General features: G+C 36.6%; 1 long non-coding RNA gene across 2 annotated transcripts; it reads left to right on the top strand.

Annotated features, from left to right (window-relative positions):
* The first annotated feature begins 3,447 nt into the window (after positions 1 to 3,447).
* Positions 3,448 to 5,232, top strand: LOC122300182. Of its 2 annotated transcripts, XR_006239945.1 has the most exons (3): positions 3,448 to 3,969; positions 4,601 to 4,674; positions 4,793 to 5,232. It is a non-coding gene; the product is annotated as an uncharacterized LOC122300182 (long non-coding RNA). The 2 variants fall into 2 exon arrangements; XR_006239944.1 differs by having other exon boundaries at positions 3,448 to 4,674.
* The last annotated feature ends 9,434 nt before the right edge of the window (positions 5,233 to 14,666 follow it).

Here is a 14,666-nt window from a genome sequence, read left to right on the forward strand (position 1 = left end):
TTTCTAGTTCATCGTTATCCAAAGTTTTCCAATAACAAACAGCCCCTAAGGGTAAAGAAGTGGATTATCAATCTCAAAAGGACATATGAGATCTGTGAATATACTAAGGACCGTAAAGTATTGTATGCTGGATACATTTTCCAAATAGAAGCTGGCATTTGGTGGGATACACAGAGACAGCTTCTATTGAATGCACTAAACATATCCAATGCTCCCGGCCGCAAGTATCATATTTTGAGTTTATGATTTGCTTCTTGAGTCACTTCCGTTAGTAGTGGAGTTTACATGTGCCTTGGCAAAGATGAAGCTTTCTTGACTGCTTTTTGAATTTATGATCTGCTTTTTTAGTCCTCTCGTTAGCAACGGAGTTTTCATAGTTAGTTTTGAAAATGGGGCCAATTTAGCCCATTCAAAAATTAAAACAGGGACGATTTAGTCAATTCAATGATAGGACTATAAAAGGATCCCAACAAGGGGACTGTACATAGCAGTTCTCCTATTCATAAAAAAACTCAATTCATATCAACTCAGCTAACCAAACGAGGCCTAACACTACCTACCTGTGTAATAGCTTCCAATGTGATCTGATGTTAAACAAATAAAGCAATAAATGTAATGCCACGGTCCAAGAAGGGTAAGAGTGTTACTTCTTGTCACCTAAAATCGTATCTCACCGTAAAAATATGAACTTCAATTCCTCAATTACTTATAGACCTCATTGTTTTAAACCAACTACTCCAAAATAATTAACTAAGAATATAGCAAAGTCTCAAAATAAATGCCAACTTTCCCAAAATACTAAGTCAACAGAGCAAAACAAAACTACTAAATAAAATTCTCCAGAAACACATACCTTCTTTCTATTTAATACACTATGCTCACGCAACCTTACCCATACTTCCTATTCTTGAACTTCTGCTGAAGTATCCAAAATATCTTTAAAATATTGTGAAAATAATGGATGAGATATCAACAACTCAGTAAGTAGATGACATATACTATCGTGCAAACATGAGCATTTATAGAGTACAGTACGTAGAACGAAATATTTTCTAGAGTTATGATGCAAAACGAAATATACTTTCAAACATAACAGAGCAATGGTTTTAAGACATGTAAAACCTAGAGTACTTTGGCATAACATAACCTGAGTATCATCATTACATCAAAACAGAGCATCTTACAAAACAAAGACCATGTTTAACCCTCGTAATAGGGTTGTGCTAACCCAGGTGGCCAAACCTAGCAGAGACAGAGATGAAATATTCCTTTTATAGTCTCGAGTGTGCACACAGAAAAGACCACATAAAAACCATTTTGTTTCCAAAGTAGGTGCACTCAGAGACAGAAAAGTTGGTACCAACCAAAACATAGCAGTGATCAAAGTCAGATACAAAACCAGTATATTATGCCAAAGGTTTTTCAGATGCCATATCAAAAGGAAATAGAGTACCAAAACATATTTAGATCATTCTCACATACTAAAAATAAAAGTTAGAGCATCTTTCAAATCAATGTACAATTTTCAAAATTTCAATATGGCTCTATTTCACATTTCAGAGATAGCATGACAAAATAGCGCTCATGTCTACAAAATGCATTTCAGAAATTTTTTTTCCTTTTTCATACAAATTTCATGAGTAGTGCAAATAAATGAATGAGATTATTTTTCCCAAGTTCTCATTTCATAACAAAACATGCAAAACTTTCAAAAAGTCAATCTCAATCTCAATAATTCATGTAAAATCTAGCATAAAAACCCTACTTACCTGTACTTCTTAACTTTTCAGAACTTACTCACAATAGTGCGAAGGAAAATCAATCGTTACCTATAAAAAAGTCAAGTAACTTAAATAAATCTCCAATTGAACATGTAATTTGTAATTGCACCTGAAATACTTAATTTAATTCCTTAACACCTAAAATTCTCTTAACTCTAAGTTACCATAATTTTCTAAATTCATCAATATCCACTTAATAAATATTTCATTAAAAATCATCAATATCCTAAAATACCAACTTACTATATCTGCCCAATACTCCTTAACAAACTTTTGAAATAAAATCCAACCTTAACATAAAAAATTAACCCATCTCAAGTTAAACCCAACAAAATATCAAAAAACCTCTAATAAATAGGCCCATCCCAATCCAAAAGCGTCATACTTTCCAATAGTTGAACTTAAGTGGTAAGACCGTAATATAACCATACTAGCATAAAGACCTAAAAGCAACCTAACGTATTAAACCTTTCTAAAACCAGAGAGTTGTGCGGCTAGTACTTACAGGGATGGAGAAAGGTAGCGGCTGGAAACTGGGCAGTGGGTGGGTCAACGATGGCAACCGGCTGAACAACAAGAAATCGAGAGAAAGAGTTGTGAGAGGAGGACACGGTGAAAGCGATAGAGGCTTACTGTGAGGGGTGGAGGTCGTGCATGTTGGTGCAACCATGGACGGAGGAGTTGAGCACAATGTCGGTAGTGGTTAAAAGATCGAACTATGTCTCGAGCCCTCATCTATCTATTGCGAATGGTCGTGCGTGGGGACTCTTGGAGTAACAACTAATGGTTCGAGATAGGCCTCATGGTTATTGGGTAACTTAAGGTGAGTTCGTGCTTTACACAAGGAGTTGCGGTTTAAGATGAAACTGGTGGTGGGTTGCTCTGTTTTTGGCATAACAAAACAGAGGAAGTTGTTGGGCGGTTGGGACGCGGTGGTTGGGTGGTGGCATTTCCAGGTGCCTTGCGACTTTGTGTGGAGAAGATAGATAAATAGAGAGAGAGAGCATCTACAAGGTGAAGTGTATTGAGAAACCGAAATGCTTGGCATCGAACGAGCGCACAGGAAAGGGGAAAAAAAAAGGAGGAAGGTGGTTATGTGCATGGGGGCAGCGGTTACCATGCAATTGCGTGCTTGATGCAAGGAACTTAGGAAAGACGTGGGGAAAAGAGAGTTCAGTGTAGAGGGGAAAACAAAGGCATTGGGGAAGCAGTTGTGGGAAATTGAAGCGAGGGAGAGAGCAGAGATTTGGAACCGAAATAACCCGCCCGGGGGGGGGGGGGGGGGAAGCACTTGTTTAATTGGTGTTGTGGCTGCGTAAAAAAGGGGAGAAACGGGGAAAGAAAAAGGAAAAAGGAAAAAAAATCAACGAACATGTCCCATGCACGTGTGAAGTGCTTTCGACTTTAATAATTCTACTCATCAGCTACTGTTCACTCTTAACACCACACACTTTAGGTGACATTTTCTTTTTAAGAAAAATATAGTTACAAGTATAATTATGCATTAATCTGTACATTAATATAATGTGATTGATAAAAAAGTAGATTTTATTAAAAATAGTGTTAATTCAAATTTTAAATATAAATAAATCAATATTAATACACAAATTAGTGCGTGACTATATTTATACGTATCAAAACTCTTTCTTTTATTTGCATGCTGAAACTCACGATTTACGTTTCAGAGAGCTAGATTTTGAAATTTCTCAGCTCCCCCGCATTCGCTCCTCTGCCCGGTGCCCCGAGTTCTCCTCTTTGCGCAGCTTCATCTTCCTCTTCATCTATCCCTGCTCGTGTCCTACAAATTGCTAAAGTCTTCTTATTCTTCTCTCCCTGCTTGCGCTTCTTCTTCCTCTTCTTGAAATTTGTTTGGGCGACCCTTAGCCCAACGTCCCAGGTAACTTTCGAGATTTTTTCTCTTCATTCACTTTTTGGTTGGGTACGAAAGGAGGTGAAGGGAGGCCACAAAGTTTGTGTTGTGAATTTTGTGAGTTGGGTATTGAAACTTTTGGGGCTTAGGGTTGTCTGATGTACGCCTTGTTGAAGCCCTTGACCGGGCTCTACGTTCCTCAACACTGTTCATTGAGAAACACTTACAATTTCTTGCTTCTCTGAGACGTCTTCCTTTAAATCCTGCAGTTCATTGGAGAAAGGTCAGATTTACACTTTTCGAGTTGGCTCTAGTCAGGTGAGCTCTAGAAGTGTTCCTAATCCTTTGTGATTTACAGGTCACCGGGAAAAAGAATCAATGTTAATTTTGCTTTCATTTTATTAATTCAAACCATTTCTCTCGAGTTCTTAAAAAAAAAAAATACGTTGCATTTTGTTTGGTTCAGTCTAAGCAATCTTGGTATTTTTTTTCTGCCCACACTCCTAATTTTGAACTGTTAACTTGCGTATAAGCTTTTGTATACCATCATTAAGTTGGTTACTTGCACACTCCTAATTTAGTTTCTCCGCCTTACTTAATAATAAATAAATAAAGTAGGTTCTCCACCTTTCTGGTTTTACAGTCAGTAATCATAGGACGGTAATGCATGTTTGATCTCACAAGAAGGAAAAAAGAAGCTAAATAAATAAATTACTAAAGAGATCCATGTAATGGTGATAAGCATACTCCATCATGGGTAAATTGAAAAATTTTATACTGGAAGCTGCTACATGTTTTTAGATCTTAAATGGTATCCTTACTTTATCCATATTGCTATTGAAAATTTGAAAGAAGACCTACTCGCTTTAAATGGACAAACTTTTCATGCTTGTGCTCACTGTAAATTCTGCTACTGCTTTACTGATTATAATCTAAATGGTAAAACAAGTGATCAAGGGACTTGATGACGGGATCCTGAGCATGAAAGCAGGAGGAAAGCGTCGACTTTTCATCCCAGGATCAGTATGTTTTTCACTTGTTATTTGATGCTGCAACATATTTTTGCTCATAATTTCCTTTGCAAGATAAAATGTTCACAAATGGGCGTTTGAATTCATGTTATTTTTTTATTGCTTTCTAGGAAATTTAGGGACATATAGTCCCATCTGCGGGGATTGAATCCCAAATCAGATACCATACCTGTGGGACTGATGGAAGGCCAGGGCCTATTGGCATTAGAATTCATATTTACCTTGCTTTTTATGGCATGAGTCAGCAATGCAGATTCAAAATTTTCGCCATGCTACTCATCCAAGAGATGGAACATCTAGAACATTTAAGAGGGGAATGAGAAAGAGTTATGACAGTGTTAATACAGTGTTAAGACGGTTATATTTCACTTCATCGAAAATGTATGTGAATTTATTGATTCACAGTTTTTCCTTGAAAGAGTAGTCCTCTTTATTTGCTTTTCTTTTATTTTTCCTTTCTCTTATTATGCCAAAACCACATACAGATTGTATTATGTTATTATTATTCCGTTTGCATGAAATCAAAAACCAGATACAGACTATGTTGCAATCTTGATGTAGCCAATCCTTGTAGTTTTATTATGTTGGGTAACTATAAATATGTTCTAATTGGGTGCCAAGATTATGAGGTAAAAGGAAAGAAATTCAAGCAGCGACTAATTGAATATTTAAAAAAAAACCGGTACTATTAACCTGAGAATGCAAGTGAAGTTACGTTCATGTTGCACAATTAGCAACAACGGCATCAAAACTGAAATCATTCATGAGATGTGCACAAGCTATTTTCATTATAAAGGTTAATTTAATGAACCTACAGATACTCTTTTTGTACATCATGAACAAAACATAGGAGAAGTACCATTCCAGTTGATCTATTCCATACAATGTGCTATTTACATACAGTTTATCCAAACCAAGCTAAAAGTATTAAAATTGTGACAACCCAATTTGAGAAACTTGTCTGCTACAGTGGGGAAAATATTTTTCATTTGTATTCCTTGCTTGTATCTTTCTTCTATAGCCAACCATTCCTTAACTTTTGTATCAAATGGAAGATTCATAATCCAACTAGAAACGCTAGATTGCAAAAACTTTTCTTCCACCTGGCTCTTCCATATCTTATGCATATGTTCATTAATTTTAAGATAGCCTGAGCATAAGAAAATAAAAATCAAACATAACTTACTCCGTGTGTGTTCAAGAATACTATGGTCAGATGCCATATCTTCAATAAACCATTTAGAATGCAGGAATGATGATCATCATACTTGGACCAGGTGTTGTGAAAACATAAACAAAAGCTCACCTCATGAAAGTATACCTCCTTGGATGTTTAACAATTCCATGAGTGGCACTATAAAACATATCCATAAGCATTGTCTTCCCTACAAAAACTGCAATGGTTACTTCATTTAATTGTATTATTTTCAATAAACCATTTTGAAACAAGTTAAATGGACAGAGAAACTCAAAATGACTGAAGGCAAGAGGCTTAAATCCACAGCAACATATTTTGCAGTGATGAATGATGGAATGATACATTGGGAGATGCAGTCAAATGAGAAACCAAAAGCATTTTTTGCCTACAAGTACTGGTTTTAAATAAAAGTATTGACTCTGAAGATGAATAAATTTTTTAGCATAATACCGCTTCCAACATTGGCATATATTTATATATAGTCCTTTGGGGGCAAGAGGAGCAGTTGGACGGCGACCAACAAGAGAATCTAGCTTCTTCTCTCAATTGAGATATGACCCATTTCCCTACTCCCCGATTCTACATTTTCAGTTTTTTTCCTGGGTCAAGAGAAAGTTATTAAATACAGAGATGAATCAAAAAGTTTCTATCATAGAAAACTTCGATTAGGCACCGACGAAGTGAAGATGAAAATAAAAATTTCACACTGAGAGAGAAGAGAGAGAGAGTAATTAAGTTTTGACACAATAAAAAGAATGCAGCAGAAAATTCAATACCAGCAAAGACATATAATTCCATTTTCTTCATGAGATCCCTCTTATAGTATCAGATTTTATGTAAAAAGGATATAAATCGAACAGGCATGATATGAGATTCATTGGACATACCTTACAACATACTGGTACTATGATGTTATATACATATATATATATATATATATATATAGAAACACATATATATACCTACATAGGTGGGTGTGCGCAGAGAGAGAGAAAGAGAGAGGACCTGAAAAAGAATCAATGTTAATTTTGTAGTGTTGGATAAAAAATTTTGTCCAACACTTTTCAGTGACTGTTAATTTTGCAATGTTAATTTTTTGTCCAATACAAAAGATGAAGCGATCGAAGAGGCTCTTCTCATTTTCTCAATTCATTCAGCGTCTTGCTATGCTATCCAATGATTTCAGAGATAGAGCAACTCTAGCTCAGAATCATCTTCAATTTGATGCCTTTTGGTTTCCCAGTGACACCACTAGTGAGAATATAAAGGAAGATGTCAAAGAGAAGAGGGATGAAGAGGTGAAGAAGAAGAGAAAGGATGAAGAACTCAATTGAAGAGAAGAACTAATCGAGGGGAGGAGGGTCAACGGTGACGGGGGTGCTGGGTAGAGGGAGGGTCAACAGCGACAGGGCAACTTTGTATAGGATGGGCGACCGGGGGTGGGGTGGGGGAGAGGATGGTCGATGGGGCTCAAAGAAATTTCAAAAGAGTCGAAGAGAAACGTGCAACAGGGAGGAGGGAAAAAAAATATAGAAAGAAGTTACTTTCCACGTAAGGTGTGCAATGGTTCAAAAAAAAAAAAAAAAAAAAGATAAGAATAAAAAAAATATTTAATGCGAGTTTCATACCGGCTAGGTGTTACAATAAAACTATTGAGAGAGAGAGAGAGAGAGAGAGAGAGAGAGAGAGAGAGAGAGAGAGAGAGAGAGAGAGAGAGAAATTGAGACAGATGAAAAGAGAGAGATATGAGAGGGAAAGTGTGAGAGAGAGTGATCGCTCACCGAGAGAATGAAACCATGCAATGGGTTGGACTCGAATTGAAGGCTACGGTGGGATAGGGGCTTACTAGTCAAGATAGAGGGCGACATATCTGGGTGGTGACTAGGCCGAGGCTACAACGGCAAAGCAAGAAGGTGTGACAGTGATGAGAGTAATGGACTAGCTGTTTCTAGGTGTCTTCTGACAGTTTTTGGCAATCTGGGTTTGGCTGAGGATTTAATGGTTATCTCTATGTAATGAGCCCCTTCACATTAACAAAGAATGGATATAATTCGAGGACATCACCCTCCAAGAAGTCTCCAAGAACTAGAGAGAGAAATAAGAGAGAGAGAGAGAGAGAGAGAGAGAGAGAGAGAGATGATTGACACTGAATACCAAAGTTGGCTTCTTTCCCAACTCACGGTTGCCTCTTATAGATGAATTGTGTATGAAAACTACAACCAACTTATCACAGTTCAGCCATTTAATGACTTAAACGACAGCCATGAAACAGTACAGTTTTATTTACATTTACTTATACTAAACGACACAATCACAATTAGTTATACCCAAAACAACCAACACTTAAACAAAATGCTGCATATTGATCATTTCCTCTACAATACTAATTACTTCAGCTTGTTCATGTTGGCCTCGATTCATGATCTCGTCCATTCTTGCATGTTCCCAACCCATAACATACTCTCCCCCATCAAATCGCCTTGTTCACAAGGTGAGGAATTTTATCACGCAAAGACCAATAAGGTTTCCAAGTCGCATCATCAACACTAGCCCCCTTTCATTGAACCAACACATCAACTACTGCCTTATTGTGAACCTGTCTACTTCGACACTACAAAATGGCTTCAAGCTCAAGTGTCAATTCAACTTACAAATCCACTGGAGGTAGAGAAGACAATGGAGAATGGTGCTGACCCAATTTCTTCTTGAGACAAGAAATGTGGAAAGCTGGGTGAATAGAGCTGTTTGGTGGTAACTCTAACTTATAAGCAATCTATCCCACTCTTTGAACAACTTGAAAAGGTCCAAAGAAAAAGGAGATAGCTTGAAATTTCTTCTCCGCCAATGAGTGTTGCCAATAAGGCTGCAATCTCAAATAAACTCAATCTCCAACAGCTAGCTCCCTCACAGTTCTCTTCTAGTCTACTTGAAACTTCATTCTTTCCTAGGCATCAGCCAAGTTAAGCTTAAGAGTAGAAAGAATCTGTTCTCGAGTCTTCGAGATCTCATCAACTACTTGCTTATCAGTTAAACTAGGTATATAAGACTGCAGCTGAGTTGGAGGTCTACCATATACTACCTCATATGGAGTCATCTTAGTTGAAGTGTGAGGAGTGGAATTATACCACCATTCGACCAGAGTCAACCAATCAAACCACAACTTTGGCCTATCCCCAGTAAAGCTTCTCAAGAAATGCTCAATATACTTGTTAACTGCCTCAGTTTGACCATCACTTTGAGAATGGTAAGCTGATGAATAAGAAAGTGTCACAACTTGCAACTTAAAGAGTTCTTTCCAAAAAGAACTAGTAAAAGTTGCACCTCTATCTTAAACAAAATTCTTAGGCATACCATGCAACTTAAAACCATTATCAAAAAATAATGCTGCCACTTTGGATGCCATAAATGGATGCTTTAATGCCATAAAATGTGAATATTTTGATAATCAATCAACAATGACCACAATGATAGAAAATCCTTTCGAGATTGGCAAGCCTTTGATGAAATCCATGGACAACTATGTCATATATGTGCAGGCACAGGTAAGGGCTGTAAAAGACCAGCAGGGTAGACATTTTCTACCTTATTTCTTTGACATAAATCACACTCTCTAATGCACTACTTCACTTCACATTTAAGACCAGGCCAGTAAAAATCTTGTCGAGCTCTATGCAAGGACTTGTGAAAACTAGAGTGCCCAACAGATGGACTAGCATGGACAAAATCTAAAATTTTTAATTTCAACTCAAGATTAGCAAGAATGTAAATTCTGCCTTTTCTAAATAACAGACCATGTTTAATAAAAAATGCAGAAGTAGAAGAAGAACCTCCTTGCAAAACTGCCAACTGTTCTTGTGCCTTTGGATCTGAAGCATAAGCTTGCTTCAACTCCTCCAACCAAATTGGTGTAGGAAATGAAATAGCAGTCAACAAGGTGTTAGCATCCGAGACTTCCTTCCTTGACAAAGCATCTGCTGCTTTGCTTTCAACACCTTGTTTGTATTCACTAGCGAATTCATAGCCTAGCAACTTGGAAATCCACCTCTGTTGAGCAGCTGTCCCCACTTTCTATTGTAACAAGTACTTGAGGTTGTGATGATTAGTTCTCACCACAAAAGCAGCCCCTAAGAGCACTCTCATTGGATTATGCATATGTAAATGACATTTTTTTATGAATGTAAGATGAATTTAGATATTGGCTATTCCATTTACATAAATCTCTACATTGGAATAGCCGTTTTTTCATTATATAACTATAAAATAATATAAGATGAATTTGACTTTAACTATTTATATCAAATTTTTACATTAGATTATCTATTTATTTATTATATAGTAATAAATAATTAATAAATTAAAAAATATTTAATTTTTTAATTATTATTTTATTTTATTTTATCATATTTTACTATTTTACCTATTATATATTAATTAGTAATCATATTCTAATTAAATTATGGATTAAAAAATAATAAATATTTTAAAAACAGTAACTATCAAAGAGAGAGAGAGTTAAAAAATAATAAAATAAAGATTTTCTTGTGGAATAGTAACTATCAAATTTGATTTTATCTTTACATGTACTGCAGCTAAAAGCTAAGAAATTTGATTATAGATAATCTATTGCAAGTGGTTTTTATGTCTAATAGGTAAAAATAGACTTTAGTTTTGGATATAGATAATCCAATAAGAGTTCTCTAACATATAAGTCCTCCATTTCTTGACAGCAATAACAAGTGCCAGTAGTTAATTCTCATAGGTAGAAAGCATCAAATTCTTACCATTGAGAGCTTGACTCAAAAATGCTAATGGTCTATGATCTTGCATCAAGACAGCTCCTACACCCACTCCACTTGCATCACATTCCACCACAAGTTACTTATTAAAGTTAGGCAAACATAAAACTGGAGGGCTGGTTAATGCTTTTTTTAGTTCCTCAAAAGCCATAGTTGCTATCTCAGATCATTGAAATGCATCTTTTTTCAACAAAATAGTCAAAGGTGCAGCTAGTTGACCATATCCTAGAATAAACTTCCTATAGTATCCTGTCAATCCCAAGAAACCCCTCAATGACTTAAGAGTTTTTGGAATTGGCCAAGACATCATTGCATTCAACTTCCTTGGTTTAGCCCTTACACCATTTTTTGAAATTAAATGACCAAAATACTCAATTTCTGAGCATAAAAGTGACACTTTGATCTCTTTGCAAACAATTGATTCTTCTCATGTGTATTCAACATAGTGGCCAAATGAATTAAGTGAGATGATAGATCCTTACTATAGACGAGGATGTCATCAAAAAATACTGTGACAAACTATGTAAGAAAAGTTTTAAAAACCTCATTCATAAGTGCTTGAAATGTTGAGGGAGCATTCATAAGGCCAAATGGCATGACAAGGAACTCATAATGTCCCTCATGAGTTCTAAATGTAGTTTTAGGCACATCTTCATCTCTCTTTCGAATCTGGTGATATCCAGACCTCAAATCCAATTTTGAAAAAACTGTTGAGCCAAAAAGCTCATCCAATAGCTCATCAACAACTAGTATTGGATATCTGTCTTTAATAGTGGCCTCATTAAGCACCCTATAGTCGATACACATTCTCCAAAACCCATCAGATTTTCTCACTAACAATATAGGAGAGGAAAATGGGGATTAACTAGTTCTAATTACACCAGACTTAAGCAATTCAGCAACAATCTTTTCTATTTCTATTTTTTGAAAATAAGGATATCTATATGGTTTGACACTCACAGGTACGGAATCCTTCTTAAAAAGTATCTGGTGATCTTGAGCTCTATGAGGAGGTAAGGTGGTAGGTTCATCAAAAATCTTCCCAAACTTCTGCAACAATTGAATAATTTTTGGAGGAGAACTGTCCTGATTCTTCACAGGCTCCATAGACATAAGCTGTAACCATACTTCTTTGGAACCCACTTTAGAAATCATGGAAATTTCTTTGTCATCTACCAAGGTAGAAGTAGGTGCTGTAAGGCCTTTGAGAGAAAACTTCTTCCCTTTATAATCAAACTGCATTTGTAGGTCTGCAAAGTCCCAAAGTATAGGCCCAAGTGATGAAAGGCAACTAACCCCCAACACTATATCACACCTTCCTAAAGTCAAAGTAAAAAATTCAGCAACAAATCTCGTGCCTTGTATTTGTATGGCCACTGCAGTATTCTTGCCACCACTGCTCAAAATGGCCCCATTAGCAACCTTAACCTGCATAGATTGCCCTTGCTGTACCACCAATCCACACCTTCCAACTAGTGCAATATCCACAAAATTGTGGGTGCTGCCAAAATCAATCAAGATGACTACCTTTCTTTTATTAATTTGCCCTACTACTCTCATAGTTTTTGTACTAGGTGTGCCCACCATAGCTTACAATGAAATAGAGGCTATGTCTGCAGACTCAGGCTCTTCATGTATCTCATCTATAATCAATTCTTTCTCCTTTGTAGGCTCACTAGTGGATCCCATATCCATTCTTTCCATCACATAAACTCTAGGTTTAGTACACTTATGGTCTGGCTACGACTTCTCATTACAAAAGTAACACAAGCCCTTCTTCTTTCTATCTTGCATCTGTGCCTCATTAATTTTCTAGTAAGGCATATTAACAATAGGCACCTTAGGAGTCCCTAAGATAGATCCACCACCATTTGACTGGTGTGAATAAGCAAAATTATTCCTCCACAACTTCTTTCAACTCCAAACATATTCCTCTTGAATTTTTGCCAATCCAAAAGCCTCATTCAAAGTAGGGGAATTCAACATTTTTATTGGGAGCCTAACCTCATCTTTCAAGCCACTCAAAAAGCAACTCAATTTATTCTTTTCAGAAACCCCTTTAATGCGGTCGGAAAGCAAATCAAACTCAATCTTATATGAAGTAACAGAATGAACCTATTTCAGACATGTCAGTGTTTCCATAGGATCATCATAAGCAATTGAACCAAATCTAACCTGCAACGCCTGAGTAAATTCCTCCCACGAATGAAAAATTCTAGATTCACTAGCATCCTGGAACCATACCAAAGCCGCATCATCCATAAGAAAACAAGCCAAGAAAATTCTCTGACCAGGAGGTACTTGATGATACAAAAAATACTGATTAACTCTATAAATCCATGCCGAATGCTCTTTCCCACCAAATCTTGGAAAATCTAACTTTATTCCCCTCATATTGGGCCTTTCACCCATATTTCTACAATAAACCTCTCTCATACCTTCTTGGCCATCGTCATCACTGCCAAAATGATTCTCCACATTCCTTACATTTTGTGCATTAACCTTAGACTGATTATTACAGGAAATCTTTGAAATGTGCTGTAATAATTCCGCAAACCTCCTATCCTGACTCTCCCTTTCCACCCTACTTGTTTCTTGCTATTGAACCAGAACAGAAATAGTATCTTCAATCTGCTTCTGCTGACACTCCTGTTGTACACGCAAATGATTCACAGAATCAAGAATCTGTTCATATGATCTTGTTCCTTCTGCCATTTCTGACTACTGATACCAAAATGTAATAAGCCCCTTCATAGTAACAAAGAATAGATGTAATTCAAGGACATCACCCTCCAAGAAGCCTCCAAGAACTAAAGAGAGAAATAAGAGAGAGAGAGAGAGAGAGAGAGAGAGAGAGAGAGAGAGAGAGAGAGAGAGAGAGAGAGAGAGAGAGAGAGAGAATGATTGACACTGAATACCAAAGTTGGCCTCTTTCCCAACTCACGGTTGTCTCTTATAAACGAATTGTGTATGAAAACTACAACCAACTTATCACAGTTCAGCCATTTAATGACTTAAATGACAGCCATGAAACGTTATCGTTTTATTTACATTTACTTATACTAAACAACACAATCACAATCAGTTATACTCAAAACAACCAACACTTAAACATAACGCTTCGTATTGATAATTTCCTTTGCAATACTAATTACTTCAGCTTGTTCATGTTGGCCCCGATCCATGATCTCGTCCATTCTTGCATATTCCCAACCCGTAACACTCAATTTGAGGTGGTTTGCTATGAGAGTTAAGTTGTTATATTTTTTTTCGAGATTGTAGAGGAAATGAGTTGTATATATAGACTGGAAAGTCTTCGACATGGTTGATTTGGAGTCAAACAATTGCCATCACAAGCTAGAAATTCGGACGTGGTGGAGCTTGTGACGTGGTGGAGCTTGTGAGAAATTGGTATTTAACGTGTACAAGGGATGAAGCCGACTTGATGAAGTTGTGCATGACAAGGACTGTTTGTGGATGAAGTTGTGTATAATCCATCTATTTGGTATGAAAGAAACATGTGAAATTATCCAATAATGGGTAAGATTTGTTTAAAAAAAAAAAAAACAAGAGTGTTTTAAGATAAATGATGATAGTAAGTTCTAAGAGAACTCGATCAATAAATATCTTTGGGCTTTTATAAAAATTTCTTGGGCCAATTTCTAATCAATTAGAGACACTTGGTTCATAAAATATTGGCTTAAATCCAATATCGCTCATTAAACCTAATTTAAGCCCAATAAAATCATCCATATTACATCCGTAATAACATTGGATCAGGTCGTTACACGTTAGGCCATACTTCTAAGGTTAGACGATATGGTCTGCATGTCCATATTCCTTCTCCAACATGGAATCACTTCAACTATTCAATGCGAGGAATCTCTCCACCCGATCAACACATGGAGCACCTCCACCAAATCATTATGGAGAACACTCCACCTAATCAATAGAGGGACTCTCTCTCTCTCTCTCTCTCTCTACCTGCAA

This window comes from Carya illinoinensis, chromosome 2 (genome assembly GCF_018687715.1).
Source record: "Carya illinoinensis cultivar Pawnee chromosome 2, C.illinoinensisPawnee_v1, whole genome shotgun sequence".
NCBI classification, from domain to species: Eukaryota; Viridiplantae; Streptophyta; class Magnoliopsida; order Fagales; family Juglandaceae; genus Carya; species Carya illinoinensis.